We start from the raw sequence: 20,514 nt of genomic DNA, 5'->3' as shown, positions 1-20,514 counted from the left end.
TTCTGGTTAGTGTCTCAGGCTCAAGTTTGAGGCCATCCCTGGCCTGTGTGACAAGAACTATCAAGATGAGATTTTTCTATGTCTCTGAAGGCAGAGGAGTCATCTCCTGGTGGACATAACTTTGAGATGGTTTTAGATACATTCCTGGATGCCAGATTTGTGACAGCGCACTGTGGGGAGATAAGCTGTTTTGTCCCTCATCTGTGGAAGTGGGGTCTGCCTCCTCTAGGCTACACCTTATACCGGTCAGAGACCAGACTCAGAGGTGGCACAGTTATGCTGTGAAGGAAGGAAGGGACAAGTGTGTGGTGACCAGTCCCTAGCACGTGTGGGACACTTGGCTAAGTGCTTTTATGGAGGAGGTGTTGGGGGGACCTCAGGTGCACAGAATTGGATTAATCACAGTCTTTGGTTTATAAACATTATGATCCTTGGTCCACAGCCTTGATATTTGTTTTAGTGATGTAATACGTGCCAATATAATGCTTCCTGAGTGCTTTCCCGTACCTACAGTGCATTTCATCCTCGCAAAATGCACAGGATTCAAGTGGCAGGATAGGTTTTGAGTCAAGTTCTAGCAGAGTTCCATTTCCAGGAATGTTTCCATTAAATATCAGCTTTCCCCACTGAGGCATTCATGAATTTCTTATTTTATTACTTCTAGTAATACATGGTACATTTTCCACCTCCCGTGGCAGGATATTCTTTGAAATATTTCTTTCTTCTGACTACGCTTAAATGCTGGCTTTTGACTTTCTCTGGCTCCATCTCCTGGCAGCTAGGACCTGGCCTCCTAGTGTGGAGACAACCTTGAAGCTGGTTGACAAGGCACCTGGGTCACGGGGACCTGACATCTCAGGCAGGTTAGGAGGTCACGTGCTAGTAAATGTCAGGGTGGAAGTGCCGTAGAAATCACCAAGGCCAGAACAACAGGGCCTCGCTCACCTCTGTGCCCAGGAATGCGGGCAGTAGGTTTGCTCTAGAACACCCAGGAACTGAAATAGCAATCTGTGTGTACATTGGTCCCCTGAGAAGTTTTCTGGGTCTCACTCACTTCCTTTCTCCTGCTGGGCTGTGTTCTTGGGTGAAGAAGTGGTTGGTTAAATAATTGACTAAGCTTATACCACTATTATGTGGTAGGGCTGGGATTCAAATTCCTTATACTGACTTTCCATTTATGATGGTAATGCTTTGTCATACCATTTACCATTACTCCTGGGTCTTGGTTCAGAATTCTTCCCACAGGAGCTCTATGGGGTCGGTGTCTGCTGTCTTTGACAGTCTGCCGGGTGGGGTCTGTTTGGAGGTCTGACCAGTGAGGCCTTGTAGCACCTGGAAGAAGTTTCCCCCTATTCCAGGGGATCCTGACCTTTCCGTAGCTGGGAATGGCTCTGGGCCCCTTTCCTGGTGGCTGACGCACCTCCCTGTGTCTAGTTGCAGGAATGGCACATGGGGACTGACCTCCAACGAGAGGCCCAGATCCAGTCTGCAGAGATTTCCCTTCTGGCCATCTTGGCTGCCATTCAGACTGTGGGCAAGGTGGAACGCGGGGCCATCCGACTTCAGAGCCTGCAGAGGTGAACAGAGACAGCCGGGAAGAAGCTGGCCGACTGTGAGAAGATGGCTGTGGAGATAAAGAACCAGCTGGAGGGCAAGTTGGGGCCCTGCTGCAGGAGCACGGGCTGCTGCAGAGGTGCCTGGAGAACATGGAGGGTCTCTGAGGAACAGGCAGCAAGGGGAGCCCCGCAAGGTACAGGAATTGGGTGTGGGTGGAGAGGGCCTGCTTGGACTCAGTGGGGTCCTCAGACTCATAGTGGAGGGAAGCCCGGTGGCTGCCAAAGCCTGACCTCTTGGTGCCTAATGCTGTTCACCAGTTGACTTTAAAGGGCTTGAAAATCGTCAGGAGGAAGGTGTGACACAGCAGAGATGTCTGCTGTGGCGGGTGGCGTGGAGTTGGTTGGGGGGGGCGTGGCTGTGCAGTAGTGGCGTGGCTGCTACTCCAGAAAGACCTCTGAGCGTGGACTCAAGTAGGGGAACTCACAGGACATGTGCGTGCACTTAGGAGAGGGGATGAGAACCTAGGAGCCCTGGTCTTGAGTCCTTTTAGCCACTGGCCTCTGCCCTTTATCTGAAGTAAACATGATGGAGATGCTTTTGCACTTGCCCAGTGGTTTGGCCAGGGATGCCCTGTGGTTTGGGGCGAGAAGAGAGGAGACTGGAGCTGGTTTTAGCTGTTCTCTGAAATGGCCGGTGACTCACGTTGGCGCAGGTGACCTGTACTTCCAGGTGTGGGCGACTGCAGAAGATGGGGCCACGAGCTTCTTAGAGTCGGAGTGGGGCAGCCTGGGAGACAGGCAGAGGAGCTCTGCAAGCACGTCATGAAGGTGAGCCCGGGTAAGGGGCCAGCCCGGGCGACTTCCAAGCCTCAAGTCCTTGGAATAAAATCCTTTATTGAATCAAATGAGCCTCTAGGATCTGAGAGCTGGAAGCACTTTGAGATAATGTGACTGGCCCTCTGTCTTCAGGCAGGTAGAAGGTATCCTTGATTCTCGTTTTTAGGTTTTATGAAATGAAACGCAGGGAGGTTAGCTGTCTTGCCCGAGGTCTCACGGAGACTAAATATGAACTGGCCTCTGCTCCTCACTGTTCTGCCCTTCGGGTAGCACCAGAGGCAGCTCTTACACACACATCTTCTCACTTGCTGGTGAGCTAGGGCCTCTCGTTATCTGTATTTGCAGCCCTCGGGCTCACCGGGCTGTACTCTGCACACTGTGAGTACTCCAGAACAACTCCTGAATGAAGGATTCCTTGTGGGCCCCAGGCCCAAAAAAGGAGGTTCAGCCCTGGAATAGTAAGTTCTTCAGGCTGTGGATTAAGAATAAGTGTGCATGAGCACGCGTGCTTGTGTAAGACACAATTAGATCTAAGTTTTTGAAGCTACCCCGCCCCCATTCCGTCCCAGCTTGCACACCCGGCTTCTCCCACTGCTTTGAGCAGGTAAGCAGCTGGCTTTTGTCCACTCTCCCCTCCTAAGGGGGCTGAGGCCCAGAACAAATGACTTACTTGCCTTCACCTGGCCGCCAAGGTTCCTCTTCCAGAAGGGCGTCCAGCATGCTGTGAGGCCATGGGGAGGGGGAGGATGTGGCCTCAGGGGAGGCGGGGAGGATGCGGAAGGGGGGACGGCGGGAGGCCCCGCAGAGTGGACGGTGCACCCAGCTGAGAGCTGACTTCCAGGCCTGCCTGACTCCCCCTCCCGGACCTGTTTCCCCGTCTGTCGAGTGAGGTGGCTGGGCTGTGACTTTGGGCTCCTCCTGTCTCTCTTGGATTCCACTTCTTCCCTTGTGAGGGCAGCAGGATGTGCCTCCCAGCCTCGTTACCTGCACTGCGGGCTCGGGGAGCCCGGGAGCACTTCTGCTCTGCCTCAGACGCGGCGCTCTCCCCCGCACATCAGGAAGAGGGGCAGATCCTGCTCCAGACCCCTGGCTGGGGCGCGCTCTCCCTTCCAGGCTTGCAGAGCTGAGCCCCGTCACCTCGCTTATGGCAAACGGGCCTGTTTTCCTCTCTCATAGACTGTGCCGCCACCAAGCCTGAGCTGCGGAGATGGGAGGGGAGGCCCTCGGAGCCTGGCCGCCCACCTTTGCCTGCTGAGGGCAGCCTGGTGTCAGGGTCCATGTTTCTGGAGAAACAGGGAGAGGAGAGTGGGATGAGCTGCACGATGTCACGCAGCTGACGGGTAGGGCAGCCCAGGCGTTCTGGTGCCCAGGGAGCGCCTGTGCCACCTCCTGCACACATGTCACTGCGGCCTGAGATGCCCTGGGAGCTTGGGGGAGTGGCAGAGGGCAGACCAGACACCCAGTCCTGAGACTGAGAAAGTTGTCGTAGAACAGGCAGAGTCCTGAAGGCAGACGTGGGCGGGAGGGTGGCCTCCTTCTGAGACCTTCTCTGACCAGTATCTGCCCCCATGTCTCTCAGCACCTGCCCTCAAGTGCCCCTCACTCTGCGCTCCAGCTCCTGCTTCCTTCTGTCTTCTCCTTGGCTTCAGTCTCCTTGTGGGAAGGCACTGAGTCTTTCTGGAATGTCCCCAGCACCTAACACAGTGCCTGGCACGTGTGTAAATAACAAATAATGAGTGATTATTAAATGAATGATGAACCAAATAGGAGCTCAGTTTTCTTTATCTTTCAAATAATAGCACTGGATCTGATATGCAGTTCTCAAGCCTTTTTAAAGGTGAGGAACCCTTTATTTAAATGACAGAAACAACACAGGGCAAAGTGGGACCACCCTGGTTGAAGCAGGGGACAGGAACCCAGGAGCCCTGTTCTCTTAGGACATAAAGGATCATGCCAAGACACCTGTTCCTTGCTTTTTAGACTCTGACATTTTACTTGGGGAGAAAGCCTTGCCTTTGAAGCAGGTCCTTCGAGTAGGTAAATTAAGTTACCATGAGCTCAGAGCTGGGAAGAAGGTAGGTATTGAGCAGGGTATTGAGTGGCTGGCGTGTAAGACTGGTGCTAAAAGTGGCATTTTCAGACTCCCGCCGGGACGGGGCACGACAGCAGGACAAAAGAAGCAGCGAGTGAGAGGCTGGCAGGCAGGGTGGCTCTTATGGTTTCTGACCTGTCTCTGTGAATGCCGTTACTGCAGGAACCTGGGAGTTGCTTCCTCCTGTGTGGGGCAGGGAGTGAGCTGGGCCCAGCCCTGCAGTCAGCCTGTAGCCACCGGGGCTGGGCCCCTACAGCAGACGTGTCAGGACTGGGCTGTTCAGAAGGTCCTAGGGAGACGCAGAGCATACAGGGCCTGGTCGAGGCGCCCCGGGGCCAGAAGCCCCCAGCCCTGGCTCAGCTCTGCCATGGAGCGGGGGTTTGCTCTTGAGTGGGGCTCGAGCGAGCATCGGGAGGCGGAGGAATGAGGTCTTCGGGGGACTCGGGGTCCACCCTGTGGTCTGGGAGGTTCCTGATGTTTCAGCAGTTACTTCCTTGCATTCCACCCTCTCTGTAAGCTTTTCCAGATTCATCAGGAGAGAGCTCTGCTTCCTGTCTACCCCCCAGGACAGGCCCTGCTCCTGGGAGCTGTTTCCACACACTCTGGCTCAAACCTGCGGGCTGACAAGAGTGTGTGCAGATTGCTTTATTTACTCGTGTTGCCAGGGGCAGGCTCCTCTTACTGGACTTCTAGGAAAGGTGTATTCTGCGTTCTCCTTCAGGAGGTCTGGGCATTGAAGTTCCAACATGTTCCTCAGGGGATTCGGAGGCAGGTCCACGTTGGAGGACCAAGGTTGGAGATCCCTCTGAACAGACTAACCAGCCTCTAACCTTTGAAAGTGTTTGCATTTTGACTCTGCAAACGTGTTCTTACAAGAATACATTCTCACCAAGAAAATGTATGCACATGAAGCTGAAGGGCTCTCTGTGCTAGCCACCCTCCATCCCCAGCCCTCTCCCCGGGGTCCCCACTATTGTCATTCTGGTGTGTAGCCTTTCAGCCTCCTTCCTTATGCATGTTCATACGTGTAGGTAGTGCAGAAAGGGTTTAAAAGGGGTTAAAGACCACGCATACCATACTGTGTGTATCATTCTGCAGCTTGCTGTTTTCACTGAGGAGTATGTCTTAGGGACCTTTTCCCCTTGGCACATTTTGATCAGCTGCACTCTGAGAGCCTGGACTTGGCTGCATGATAGGAACTTGGTTTCCAGAGCCCTGACTAAATGTGGCAGCCAGTAACAGAAAACTACTAGAGCTCATCAATGAATTCAGTAAAGTTGCAGGATATAAAATTAATACACAGAAATCTGATGATTTCTATATACTTAACAATGAAAGATCAGAAAGAGAAATTAACAATCCCATTTACCACCGTGTTGAAAAGAATAAAATACCTAGGAATATACCTACCTAAGAAGGCAAAAGACCTGTATTCTGAAAACTATAAGACAGTGATGAAAGAATTTGAAGATGGCACGAACAGGTGGAGAAATATACCATGTTCTTGGATTGGAAGAATCAATATTGTTAAAATGACTATACTGCCCAAGGCAATCTACAGATTCAGTGCAATCCCTATCAAATTGCCAATGGCATTTTTCACAGAACTAGAACAAAAATAAACTCAAAATGGATTAAAGACCTAAATGTAAGACTGGATACTATAAGACTCCTAGAGGAAAACATAGGCAGAACACTCCTTGACATAAATCGCAGCAATATCTTTTTGGATCTGTCTCTTAAAGTAATGGAAATAAAAACAAAAGTGAACAAATGGAACCTAATTAAACTTAAAAGCTTTTTCACAGCAAAGGAAACCATAAACAAAACAAAAAAGACAACCTACAGAATGGGAGAAGATATTTGCAAATGATGCAACCAACAAGGGTTTAATTCCCAAAATATACAAACAACTCATACAGCTCAATATCAAAAAACAAACAACCCAATCAAAAAATAGGCAGAAGATCTAAACAGACATTTCTCCAAAGAAGACATACAGATGGCCAACAAACACCTGAAAGGATGCTCAACATCGCTAATTATTAGAGAAATGCAAATCAAAACTACAATGAGGTATCACCTCACACTGGTCAGAATGGCCATCATCAAAAAGCCTACAAATAATAAATGGCTAGAGAGGGAATGGAGAAAAAGGAACCCTCCTACACTGCTGGTGGGAATGTAAATTGGTGCAGCCACTATAGAAAATGGTATGGAGGTTCCTTAAAAAACTAAAAATAGAGTTACCATATGATCCTGCAATCCCACTCCTGAGCATATATCCTGAGAAAACTCTAATTCAAAAAGATACATGCACCCAGTGTTCATTGCAGCACTATTTACAGTAGGCAAGACATGGAAGCAGCCTAAATGTCCATTGACAGATGAATGGTATATATATATATATATATATATATATATATATATATACACACACACACACACATATATATACATGTATATATTATATACACACACCATGGAATATTACTCAGCCATAGAAAAGAATGAAATAATGTCATTTGCAGCAACATGGATGGACCTAGAGATTATCATACTAAGTGAAGTAAGCCAGACAAAGACAAATATCATATGATATCACTTACATATGGAATCTAAAAAGATGCAAATGAACTTATTTACAAAATAGAAATAGACCCGCAGAAATAGTAAACAAACTTACGGTTACCAAATGGGGAAGGGGTGGGGAGGGATAAATTCGGAGTTTGGGGTATACACACTACTATATATAAAATTGATAACCAACAAGGGTCTACTGTATAGCACAGGGAACTATGCTCAATATTATGTAATAACCTATAAGGGAAAAGAATTTGAAAAAGAATATATATGTGTGTGTGTGTGTGTGTATAACTGGATCACTTTGCCATACACCTGAAACTAACACAACATTGTAAATCAACTATACTCCAATTTTAAAAAGACTGTGGCAGCCAGGAGCAAGTGGCTAGGCTGGCTGTCCCCGAGCACGATGGTGTCAGAGTTGCCTGCATGCACCACAGAAACAGAAGAGCTGTACCCTGTAGTCCTGGGGACAAAATCTGGCATGGTGTTGTGAGATGTGGGCAGCCATTAGATATTGGTGGTCTGGAATGTCCTACATTCATTCATTTAACAAGAAGTGTGCTTCAGGGAGATTGGCTCAGTGCTTTGTGACCACCTAGAGGGGTGGGATAGGGAGGGTGGGAGGCAGACGCAAGAGGGAGGAGATATGGGGATATAGGTATATATATAGCTGATTCACTTTGATATAAAGCAGAAACTAACACAGCATTGTAAAGCAATTATACTCCAATAAAGACGTTAAAAAAAAAAAAGTGCTTACCCTGTGTCAAACCCAGGCAGGGAAAAGGAGCAGTAATTATTCCTTATTCTTAAGATGGGTTTTAGAAATTGGCGCCAATTGGTGAGGTCACCCATTCCACCAGCCTTGCCATCTTAGAATGTCAGTGCTAGATAACAAACTAACAAACAAAAAACCAAAAACTACAACAAAATGTTACCGATCAGGAGACGTTTTTGGAAGGCAATGATGTGACCAGATTAATTTTGTAGATGTTATGGGCTGAATTGTGTCCCCCACCAAAATTCGTAGGTTCAAGTCCCAACCCCCAATACCTCAGAATGTAGTCATGTTTGGAGATAAAGCCTTTAAAGAGGTGATTAGGTTAAATGAGGCCATTAGGGTGGGTCCTGATCCAGTAGGACTGGTGTCCTTATAAGAGGAAGAGACACTAGTGAGGCACATGCACAGAGGAAACAACCTGTGGGGACATAGTGAGAAGGTGGTCATCCGTAAGCCGAGGAGAGGGGTCTCAGAAGAAACCAACCCTGCTGACACCTAGATCTTGGACTTGCAGCCTTCAGAACTGTGTGAAAATCGACTTCTGTTGTTTAAGCCCCCAGTCTGTTGTACTTTGTGATGGCAGCCCAAGCAGACTAAGGCAGCTGGTAAATTGCTGGTGGCCGTGCAGAGGGTGGACGGCTTAGTGGATGGAGGAATGAGCTGAGGCTGGCAGGCTGAGGCTGCAGGCATGGCCCCCAGACCTCCTCTCTGTGGATGCGGCACCAGGATCTGCATACGCTGCAGGTGCCGGAGGTGCTCACCTCCCCCTGCTGCTGAGCTGGAGAAGGCGCTCTGTCAGGATTGGCCTTTGTCAGCGCAGAAAGGTTCTCTCAACCTGAGTTACGTACCAGGTACTGCGTTCGACGATGGGGCTTCAGAGGCAAATATAACATAGTGGTTGTTCTCAAGCAGCTCAGTCTAGTGGGGATGCCTGTAAATAAACAGATTATCACACTAGTGCTAGAGCCAGTGGTCTGTAAAGTTAAGGTGCTAGAAATTGCAAGTATGCATCCTTTTTTATTTGCATTTTATTATAATTTACACAAACAACTGGGTTTGGGAACTGTATCACTCCTAGTATCTTTATTGTGAATGTTTTAATAACTTTTACATTTATTTTTTGTACGAAAATATGTACATGTTTATGTGGAGGATAGATGCCCAGTGGGAGGGGGTGGAGGTGAGGGAGAGCATCACAGAAATGGTGACACTTGGGCTACATTGTGTTTCTGTTCTTGTTACACTTTCTTTCTTTCTTAGATGGGTAATGAAATACTGAAATAAAGACTGCATTTGCATGGTTCAACATTCGAACAGTAGGAAAGGGTGTGCAGGAATATTCCATCTAACCTCTGCCCCCCCCAACTTCCCCCTCCCTGCAGGCATCTAATGTTGGCCGTATATCTTTCTAGAGAATTTTTATGCATATGGAAGCAAATATATTTTCTCCCTTCCTTTGTTCCTCACTGATGGTGGCACTATATGGTGTGTACATACATTGTTCTGCAGCTTGCTGTTTTGTTTCTTCTTTGTCCGTCTTTCCGTATCAGTGCATAAAGAGAAGAGCATCACCGTTTTTTATGGCTGTCTATTAGTGTTCGACTCTAGGATGTTCTGTGACTTATTTAACCAGTCCTCAGATGAGGGACAATTGGGTTGTTTCCAGCGTTTTGGAATTACAAATAATGGTGCAGTGGAATAGCCTTGCACAAACATCATTCCACAAATATGTGCATATGTCTTTAAGTTTCTAGAAGTCTCGTTTCTGGGTCAGAGTTATGTGCTTTCGTCATTTCGAGAGTCATGGCCAGATACCTGCCACCAGTGTAATCAGTGCGTGCTCTTCGAGGACGCGTGCCCACCCCTGTTCCTGCGCGTTCACAACGCCCCAGCGAGGAGCAGTTGGTCAGCTCTAAGTAGACCTGGGGAGAGGAGGGAGCTGGAGCTGATGATGCCCCAAAGTGAGGGAATCAGAGACTCCGGACTCCCCAGTGAACGGTGTTTGCCCACGGCTATAATAATACCGGCAATAGCTACTTTTTATTAAGTATTTGCTCTGCATCCGGCAAAACTCTATAAAGACTCGAAGTCAGGAGTCAGCACATTTTATTCTGAAAAGGGCCAGAGAGTACATATTTTTAGTTTTATGGGCATTTGGTCCCTGTTGCAACCACTCAACTCTGCCCTAGTAGAGGAAAGCAGCTGCAGATGGGTGAGAGCGGCTGTGCTCTGATAAAACTTGATGGACTCTGAAATTTGCATTTCATATAATTTTCACAGGTCACAATATATTATTATTATTATTATTAGAAATAACAGCTAATGTTTATTAAGCACTTACTCTGTACCATTTCCACCCTCCAGCCATTTGAAAATATCAAAACCATTCTTTGCTCCTGGGGCTGTACCCTGGCTGTGGGCTATAGTTTGCTGACCCCTGCTCTAAAGGATCTCATTTAATCCGCACAGTTGTAGGGCCTTTTATAATCCCCACTTAACAGATGAGGAAACAGAGGCATAGAAAGGTCAAAGGTCTTGTCTGCCAAGTGGGCTGTGATGTGGATAAGAGAGGACGTTCAGAACATGGAGATGGCATCAGGACTTGAACCCCAGCTTCTTGCCCTGCCGTCAGTGCTCTGAACTCCAGCCTCAACACATTGGTGGGTCTGACTATCCCTTCTCTCTCCCTGGAGTTACACCCAGGGCCCACGTGGCTCATCAGTTCCCGTGGAGGTCCTGCTGCCCACAGACTGTGCCATCTCCTCTCCAGGACCCCCTCCCACCTCACCCAACACCAGCTGTGTGCACCAGCCGTTCTTGAACCTGGTCAAGAGCTTCACCTGATTCCTTAGTCCTTAGTGCCATTTTCACCCAGAATTCCTTCCCTACCTCCCCTGTTTATTAAATAAGCCCCTCAGAGTGCACAACCCATTTCAAATGGGGAGCATGTCATGACCCCCGCCTCTGGTCAGGCTTCTAATAATGAATGCTCTCTCCCTCTCTGTGTTCCCATAGCATCCGGTTCTCACCACGTTCGTATCACTTGTTGCCGTGTCAGGCATCTCCTTTAGGCTGTCCGCTCCTGAGGCCAGGAACTGTGCGGTTGTTAGGGTCAGGCACACAGTAGCCACCTACGAAGTACTTGCTGGATAAACGGGTGAAAACCATCAAGGAATCTGTGGCTGTGGAGGGCTTCTGAGGACTCCGGGCAGCAGAGGCAATAGGTTGCTCTCGTGCTTAGTATGGGAGACGCGACCGGCGAGGCCCAGAGCTGCAGAGGGGGCCCCCTGGGGCCGTGTCTTGGCTCCCCCTGACTTCTTTTGGGGGCTCACCCTCGCTCCCTGTACTATGGACGTGCATTCTGAGTGGGAGCAGATACATTCTTATGTGACGTCACTCCTGAAATGGTTATACCACTCAACTGCCCTGTCCCCTGGTTGCACTAGAACCCAGCCAGGCCAGGCCTTCTCTAGGATTTTTCAGAGTTAAGCCCTTTTCTCTCTGGCAACCAAGGTGTGGAGATGTGAGCCTAGAGGTGCTGGAGGTGGGATCTCAGCTGCGTGGAGAGATTGGTTTGAGAGATGAAAGCTGATTTGAGAAGGAAGCAAAGAAAAGGGAGAGTTCTGATAACTTTTGAATTTCTGGAAGTTAGTTTCTTCTCTGATCTAAATTCCTTAAAAATTTTTTTTATCAGTTGAAATTTAATCTCTGCCACTGACTGTCAGTGTTAATGCAACATGATTCTGGACATGAAATGATATTAGCAGGACAGTTGTAACTGGGGGTATAGCTCAGGGGTAGAGCACTTGACTGCAGATCAAGAGGTCCCTGGTTCAAGTCCGGGTGCCCCCTTGTTTTCTTCACTCACATGACCAACCTTAGAGCTCATCTCTCAGGAGAGAGTATTTGGGGGAAAAGGTGAGAAATGGGGGATTAATAAAGAGCTGGAGAGATGGATGCTGGGTAAACAGCATGCACCGTGTGGCATGAGGGATCCTAGTTCCCCATCCAGGGATCGAACCCACGCCCCCTGCATTTGGAGCGCGGATTCCCAACCACTGGACTGCCAGGGAAGTCCCAAGATTTGAGGTCTTAATCAGCCAGGGGTCCCCAGCACCAGGCACAGATGGGAACATGGTAGGGGCTCAGGAAATGTCTGTTGAAGGCATGAACTAGCCCTGGGCTCCTCCCCCACTCTCCCCTCCTGTGTGTCTGACCTCCACAGGCCCTTACACATCCTCTCTCTTCTCCCTACGGCCCCCTGCCCCAACCTTCCCCAGGTGCAGATGTGAGAAGGAAGCCCTTACTGAAGCAGCTCAGGGAGAGGGTGGGCACATGGAGACAGTCCTGTGTGTCAGCACTAGGCTCTAAGGAATAAAAGCTTGTAGAAAAACATTTAACTTTTAAGGAGGTACCTGGAATTTTTTGCTTGTGGTTCAGGCACCTGGCCTGAGTTCTGTCCTTTGTTCTGCCCTAAACTCAGAGGAACTCATTTCCCTCTTTGAGGAGGTAGGGACACTTAGCACAGCTGTTCATACAGGATTTATTTCCCTTTCTTTCATTCAACAAATATCTATTAAACACTTACTATGTACTAGATTCAGGCTCAGGGCTGAGCATCATTAAGAAAAGTGAGGCAGGATCCCTGTTCTCAAGGGACACATAGACCAGTGGGTGGTAGGTGGCCCTAATCTCAGCACTGTAGTGTAGAAAGTCGGCATTTGAGACGCACATCTTGTGATCATCAGTGATACTTCCACCTTTGAGGTCTTGATTTCAAGCACAGTATCTGACCATCACCTCTTATCTTCTGACCTTGTCAGGTCTTCTTTCCTGTTCCCGTAGGCTTTTCATCACCCACCTCCCCCTCATGTTCTCTCCTCCTGCCCACACAGCTTGGATTCCATGACCCAGCGCATCAGCCACTCTCTTGCAAATCTCTTACCTGTTTGGCCCTCTCTCCCTGTATTGTACGCACCTGGCAAAATCACAACAGAGGTATTTGCTTATTCCATGCCCACATTTGAGCAGCCTAACATTGCTGGGGAAAACCATACAACTGTGCTGACAAACTTCACCTGTGACCAAAATCTCAAGTCAGCATTGAACGTAGCTAGGCAGTCTTGTATACCTTTGCTTTCTCACTTTCTGAGACGGCTACTTCACCTCTTCTATGCTTTTTTTTAAAAATTAATTAATTAATTAATTAATTAATTAATTTTTGGCTGTGTTGGGTCTTCGTTTCTGTGCGAGGGCTTTCTCTAGTTGTGGCGAGCAGGGGCCACTCTTCATCGCGGTGCGCAGGCCTCTTACTGTCGCGGCCTCTCTTGTTGTGGGGCACAGGCTCCAGACGTGCAGGCTCAGTAGTTGTGGCTCACGGGCTTAGTTGCTCTGCGGCATGTGGGATCTTCCCAGACCAGGGCTCGAACCCGTGTCCCCTGCCTTGGCAGGCAGATTCTTAACCACTGCGCCACCAAGGAAGCCCTATGCTCTTTTCTAAAAAGAATTTTTCTTAACTTTTTTTCTTTGGCCACACCACATGGTATGCGGGATCCTAGTTCCCTGACCAGGGATCGAACCCATGCTCCCTGCAGTGGAAGCGCAGAGTCCTAACCACTGGACCACCAGGGAAGTCCCTCTATGCTTTCTTCAAATCCTCAACCCTCCCTCCCCATCTCTATTGTAGCTGAGTATCTTAACTATTCAGAAAACGGATACAATCAGATGAGCACCATCTCCACCTTTCTTCCAATTCCAAGCAACCAGTCTCCATGTGTATTCATATCAGCTGCCTTCCCCTCTGTTAGGAAGAAATGTTTTCGTTCTCATCTATCAAGGCCAATCTATCACTTGTGAATTAAATTTGCTTCTTGCCTCCTCAAGGACCCCACTGCAGTTCTTTTCTTTCTCCTGCATCAACGTTTTCTTCCTCTCCATGGGATTATTGTCATCGGTGCACAACATGCCTTAATATCACTCACCTTTTAAAAAGCCTCTCTTGATCCCATGACCCCTCTAGTTCCTGCCCGGTTTCTCTACTCCCATTTTCCAGAAGATGGCTCAGAAGAGTTGTCTGTACCCACTGACTCCACTTCCTTTCATCCCACTCCAATCCAGCTTTTGTTTTACTTGGTCCCTAGAAACAGCCTTGGTCAGGGTCATCAGTGACCTATATTTGGTCAATATTTTGCTGATGCCAGAGGCCAACTCTCTCCCCTCTCTGTACTTGGCCACTCACGCTTTTGCAAGGATGACCACTCCTTCCTTAAAACTCGTGAAGACTAAGCTTTGTAGACATCACACCTTGCTTCCATCCTACCCCACGGGATGCTATTTCTCAGCCTTCTTGTCTGGTACTCCTCTTCCACCAGCCTCGAAATGTTAGCGCACCCAGGGTGGTGTCCTGGCCTCGCTTCTCATGTCTAACTCTTAGTCCTGTGGCTTCAGATTCCTGTTACATGCTCATGACTGCCAGACTCACATCCCTAGCCTGGACCACCCCTTACTCTCCAGACTTGAATATCTACCTCCCCTTAGATACCTAATGGGAATCTCTGTCTTAATCTATCCAACACAGAACTACTGATTTCCCACCCTCACCCAAATCTGCTCCTTCCTAATGCTACTCCAGCGCAGCAAAGGGCCGCCACCCACCCAGCTGCTCAGGCCAAGAGCCGAGCGTGCCTCCTGCCTCTCCTCCTCACGGGTCACACCCAGCCTGTCAGTAACTCCGATCTGCTCCACCTTCAAAACGCTTCTTGCTCCTGACCATTTCTCATCAGCTCCGCAATTCCCCAACAATCTCCAACGTGATCTCCTGGGTTGCACTCTTCTCCCCTCTAATCAATTCTCCCCGCAGCAGCCAGAGTGAGATTCTAAAAATGTGGATCTTATCATGTTCCTCTCCTGCTCCAAAGCTCCAACGGCTTCCCCTTGCACAGACTGAAAGAGGAATTTGACACGAGGAGCTTGACAGCACACGTGGCATGCTGCAGGGCGAGCAGCCCTCTGAGGGGTCTCCTGGTTCAACTGCACTGTCACCCACCCCTTGCCACCCAGGTATCCCGGGGACATCCCTTCTTTCCTAGAGCAGAGCTGCAGGTGCCCAGGGCATTTTACCGCCTGCCTCTCCTCCACCTCCAGCTCAGGCAGTCACCACCGGGAGCCGATTGCCCGCAGCAGGCTGGGCTGCATCCTGCACTGCGGCTCCAGAGGGCTCGGACGCTCCTGCACGAACCACCAGGTCCTCCAAGGCTAAGGCCCAAGTGTGACTGCGCTGAGACGTTGTTTGCCGTGACACATGCTAGTTGTCCTGGGCCCTGCCTTTCTTCCCAGCACGCAGTCAGCCATCAGGAGTGTAGAGACGTGTGCGATGACGAAGGTTTGCACGAGGCCCCAGGGGAGCCAGAGCAGGAGGCGGTGGGCTCGGGGGTCTCTACAGATGCAGCGATACGTGAGCTCGGCTCAGTCAACCAGTAGCTTCGGTGCAGAAGCACCTGGTTTGCCGAGTCTGGGGGTAGAGTGTGGAACAGTGCCGCCAGGCCAGGGTCGTGGAGGTGGGCCAGGAAGACAGAGAGGGGCTTTATTGTGCTTTGACATACCTGGACTTGCACTGTTCCCCTAAGTTTGGATATTTAGGTTGTTTCCAATTTTAACATTTTAAGGAGCGTTGTGATGATCAGGGAGTTTGTCAAAGAATCTTTGCTATTGATGCTGTGTTTGTTTTTTAATTTTGTAACATTTTTTTAATAGTACTGAGAGCTAATGTTTATTGAATGTGTACTTTGTTCCAGGTACTTCTAAGTGACCTATTTCATTTAATATCCACACAACCACAGGAACAGGTACTACTGTTTTCCCCACTTCAAAGATATGGAAATAGAAGCTCAAAAAGGTTAAATGACTTAAATGTGATCCCACTGCTAGTAAGTGGTAAAACCGCGATTAAAACTCATGTGTGGAGTCAACCCCAGTTCTCTCGGACTCCAGGGCCCTAGGCACTGCTGCGGCTGCTGTTGATGTTGTTACTATTACAACACGCTCACTTTGTTCCCTTGCTAGGAGTCCATTTTGTTTTCACAGGATAACTCAGGTCCCCCAGAGAGCAGAAGTCACAGCAGCTTCATTCCCACCCTGCTCCCCACTGCCCCGGGTGCCCTTCCCCGAACAGGATGACAGAGGTGGGCTGAGAGGGCAGAGGCCCGACCAAAGATCAGCAGAGGGAGGTTTGGTGAGAGGCACTGGCCAGCGGGTGAGGTCCCTGTGGGGTGCCTCCCAAGGACAAAGGCACCCCATGAGATCTGGACATTGGGGTGCAGACCTCAGTGCAGGGCAAGGTCTCTGGTTCTAGAGCAGGCTCACGTGAAGCTGGGCCCCAGAAGAGGGGTTACCAGTGACTGGCCCTGGGGGTGCCTCACCCCTAGAAGGAAGGCAGGGAGCCTGATGACTTGTGGGCCGAGGTCCCGCCAGGGAGGTATTGGGCTCTGTAAGGAGGGGGCTCTGTCTTACACCCAGGGCACCCATTTTGGAGGTTCAGGAATGCTGAGGGAAGGCAGGAGTCCTGGATGTGACTGTCGTGATCAGCGGGTGACCAGACTGAGCGACTGCACAGGGGCTGGAGGGGGGTGACCGACCTTGGCATCTGAAAGGAAGCCAGGAAGAGCGGAGCACCTGCGGGAAAGACAAGGTCAGAGGGAGGAGCAGGGGGTGGGGGCGGAGGGAGGGGCAGAGACTGTAGTGAGGTGGGGACCGTCAGAGGTCACAGTTTGGGAGGGGCGGCCGTTTCTAGCAGTGACCAGTCCTAGCTGTGTTCTCTGGTCAGTGAGGGGCTGAGGTCAAGGCACTGAGGAACCAGGGATGGGGGAGGCTCATCAACACGGAGGCAGAGGTCACCCAGCACAACCCAGGCCTGGAGCAGGAGAATGGAGGAGCAGAGGCCCACGTCATCCAAGCCAGCGAGGGAGCCTCTGGGGGTCTCACAGCAACAGCAATGGGGCTAGGAAGTGGGTCGTGCCAGCGGGAAGCGTGAACTTTCGAAAAGAAGTTCTTGAAAGACAGCGCGGCAGCCAGAAGGAAATGAGCGGGTGGGGACCATGTCTTGGGAGTGAGGGGTAGTGAAGACTGGCAAATAGCTTGACAGGCAGTCAGAAGAGAGGGAGGCTGATGTCCACTGCTCAGCTGGCCTCGGGGAGCTGGGACGGCCTCCCAGAGAGGCTCAGGGGATGAGAAGGGGTGAGTCACCGGATGCCCAGAGCCAGGGTCTGTGCGTCCCAGACCGCCAATGACTCCAAGGGCTTGACTGAATCCCTCCTGCTTTCTTTTGTTTTCCTCATAAGATGAGTTGACCAGGAGCAGCCAACGCCCCTTCCAGGTGTGAAAGCAAACGCTCTACCTGGTGCTGGCAGCCGCTGATGGAGGGCAAGGGAGTGGGAGGTCGCAGAGCTTAGGGGAAGGGGGGGCAGTGGGAGAGAGATGAACTGGCCTGTGTGTCCAAAGTGGAGCCCAGAACCTCCCACCCCTCTGCTTTTTCTCTCCAGGTAAAATACTAGTTCCTTAGACTATTGCCAACACCCCAGGCAACCACCAATCTCTCCACAGATTCGTTTGATTTTTTTTTCAGATTTTCTAGACTTTCATATAAATGGAATCGAACCATCCATACTCTGTGTGTGTGTGTGTGTTTTCTTTCTCTTTTCTGGTCTGGTTTCTTTCACTCAAGATAATTATTTGAGATCTATGCTTATTGTATTGGTAGTTCATTCATTGTTATTGATGAAAAGTATTCAATTTTATGCATACACCACAATTTGTGTATTCCCTTGCCTGTTGATGAACGTTGGAGTTGTTTCAGTTCTGGGCTTTAACAAAAACGTTACTGTGACATTCGTGCCCAAGTGTGTGGGTAGATGCTTCCATTTCTCTTCACTAAATGCTTAGGAGTGGCACAGCTGGATCATATGCTAGGAGTGTGTTTCAATTTTAAGAAGCTGCCAAACTGTTCTCCAAAGTGGGTGCACCATTTTACGTTTGCACGACAGTGTATGAATGTTCCAGTTGCCCACGTCCTCACCAGCACTTGTTACGGTCAGTCTTTCTGATGTGCGTTCTAATGTAACATAGTAGGATCTCATTGTGGTTTTAACGTGCATTTGTCCAATTACTAATGACGCTAAGCGCACTTTTAGGTGCTTATTGCCATCATATATCTTCTGGGTGGTTTGTTTTCTTATGATTGAGCTGTGAGCATTCTTTATATATTATGGTGCAAGGCCCGTATCAGCTATGGCTTTTGCAAATACTTTCTCCCAGGCCGTGACTTGTATTTTCACTCTCTTAACAGTGTCTTTCAAAGAGCGAAAGTTCTTACTTTTGATGACGTCCAATCTATCAGTTGAGCTTTTGGCATCATATCTGAGAAATTCTTGCCTAACTGAAAGCCACACCACCAGCCCTCCATCTCAGAAAGAAACCACTTTTCTTTAACTGTTGAAAATATGACCTAACAATTAAACATTTTATGATATTTGCTATGTAAAAGTCAGAATATTTGTTTTATGGTATGACAATGTAAAAATTGCCAGTTTTTCCTCAACATAAAGCAGCACTAAGAGCATCCTTTGAACATTTTGTGCGACAAATGGGTAGAGGGCCCTCCGGCTGGTCCTCTCTCCTACCTCTCCCACCACTGGAGCAGTTCCTGTGATTGCTGCCCAGCGAGAACTCTCTTCGCCTGGCTGAAAAGCCCTAGTTTCTTGCTTTTGTGAGTCACTGAAAAATTTGACTATGCTTAGTTATGGCTTCTTTCTTGGTAACGACAATTAACTAAAACAACGTGGACGAGCTGTGCCTTCCCCATCCCCAGTGTCTCCGTGGGTTGGTCTCTCCCACAGGCTGTCCTCAGTGTGTCTTCTCTCGCGGTCTTCCTTTCCGCCCCACCTCCCAAGGGCCTGTCCCTGCGAGCCCGGAGCGCACGCCCTTGGCTACTTCAGCCCCTCGGGCCTGTTTCCTAGCACAGCTGCTCAAACAAGTCCTCTTCCCAGGGGGGCCTGGAGTGGCAGCCGGTGTCATGGGGTGGAGACTGCGGGCCGGGGGTCCGATACGAAGCAGGAGCCGCCGGTGGAATCCTGCCGGGTCTCTGCCAGGGAAGGTGCCCACCAGGCTGGGCCGACCTGGGCTTGCCTGGTGAGGGAGAGGGTCCATATAGGCAGGTGTTGTGCCCCAGGACACCGACCTGGTCAGGGACCAGTTCCAGCTCCATCAGCTGTGCCGGGGGGCTGGTTGCCACCCTCTTCCCCCGTGGTCGCTGAAACTGAAAATGTCACCCCCTTGGGTCAGTGAAGGGAGGCAGGTCACAGCGGCCTCGAGAGAAGAGGAGGGCCCAGTAAGTGTGCGGTCACTTCAGGTGTCAGGAAAACTGGCCACCAACCAGCCCATGGGGACTAGGTCTCCCCTCAGTATTTCTGGACGAGATAGCTACTTCCCCAAAGCCCATGAGCCTCGTAGACGTGCTGGAGACCGCCTCCGTGGGGAGAGGAAGGGGTGATGGGGGAGTCGAAGCCTGCTTTAGCGTCTCCCGCAGTGGCCGGGAGGGGGCGCTCCGGCTCCGTTCCACACCAGCGCCCAGCCTTCCTCGTGAGAGGACAGCCTCCTGCCTGCCTGCCTCGCCCTTCCCGCTGCCCAAGCAGGGCTGCCCGCCCTCGGCTGCGGCTGTGGAGCTTGCCGCCCGCCGTCTTCCATTCCCCGGGGGCTCACAAGCAAGTCATCATGGTGTTCCACCCCCTCCCCAAATCAGGTTTCTCCTTGAGATGAAATTCGGAGCTGGTTCAACTTACTTCTCCACAATATTTGCAGGTTGAGTGGATGAAGGGGGTTGAGTGAAGGAAGCGCGTGGGGAAGGGAGGGGGGGGGTCATCTGTGTCCCAGGGGGTGGTGTCCTGGCCAGGTTCTTGTCCCCGCTCCCCAGCCTGTGCACGGCCCTCTCTGCTCCTCGGCGCCTTAGTGCAGGAGGGGAGGAGGGGACCACGGTCCTGTTGGGTGGGGAAAGCCAATGATGGCCCATTGCAGGGCAGACGGAACTGGGGTGGCAGAGGTAGGCGGAGCCAGGGAAAATGGAAGGAGAAGGAAGGATGTGTCTGGCACATAGAAACTGCTCAGTAGGTGTTTGGAGGTGGGCGAGTGAGTGAGTGATGGTAGTGAGAGCAGACTGTCGCGGGGCAGGCTGCCTGCACCCAGGGCTGGGCTGTAAGAGGCCAGAAACGGCAGTCAGGTGCCCAGATCAAGAGGTGCAATTAACAGCAGAGGCAGGCTTGTGGGTGTAGCTCAGGGGTAGAGCATTTGACTGCAGATCAAGAGGTCCCTGGTTCAAATCTGGGTGTCCCCTTGCTAAGGTCACTTTTAACTGGGATAAGAAGTAAATATAAATAAATAAGAAATCGAATAAGAAGGAGGCAGTTAGTTGACACCCACAGCCCTGGGGCACTCCATTACCATGTTCTAGTACACACGGTGTTCTTGATGTTACCTGGGCAAACCTGTGTACCTCCTCGTGTCTACACTTAGACAGCTGGGGTTTTAATTAATTGAAGTTATGTCTAGTTGTGCCGTGTGTCACAAGCCTTCCTCCAGTGACAGTCGTGGTGGGTGAGTCCTACTCATCAGCA

At 50.1% G+C, this 20,514-nt stretch overlaps 2 non-coding genes across 2 annotated transcripts; both read left to right on the top strand.

Moving 5' to 3' along the window:
• The first annotated feature begins 11,635 nt into the window (after window positions 1-11,635).
• Window positions 11,636-11,707, top strand: TRNAC-GCA (transfer RNA cysteine (anticodon GCA)). Its single transcript has one exon. It is a non-coding gene; the product is annotated as a tRNA-Cys (tRNA).
• Window positions 11,708-20,162: 8,455 nt separating this feature from the next.
• TRNAC-GCA (transfer RNA cysteine (anticodon GCA)) lies at window positions 20,163-20,234 on the top strand. Its single transcript has one exon. It is a non-coding gene; the product is annotated as a tRNA-Cys (tRNA).
• Window positions 20,235-20,514: the final 280 nt, after the last annotated feature.

Source organism: Balaenoptera ricei, chromosome 9 (assembly GCF_028023285.1).
Source record: "Balaenoptera ricei isolate mBalRic1 chromosome 9, mBalRic1.hap2, whole genome shotgun sequence".
Classification (NCBI taxonomy): Eukaryota; Metazoa; Chordata; class Mammalia; order Artiodactyla; family Balaenopteridae; genus Balaenoptera; species Balaenoptera ricei.
The sequence above is the reverse complement of the archived record's forward strand: the minus strand, read 5'-3'. Positions and strand labels throughout refer to the sequence as shown.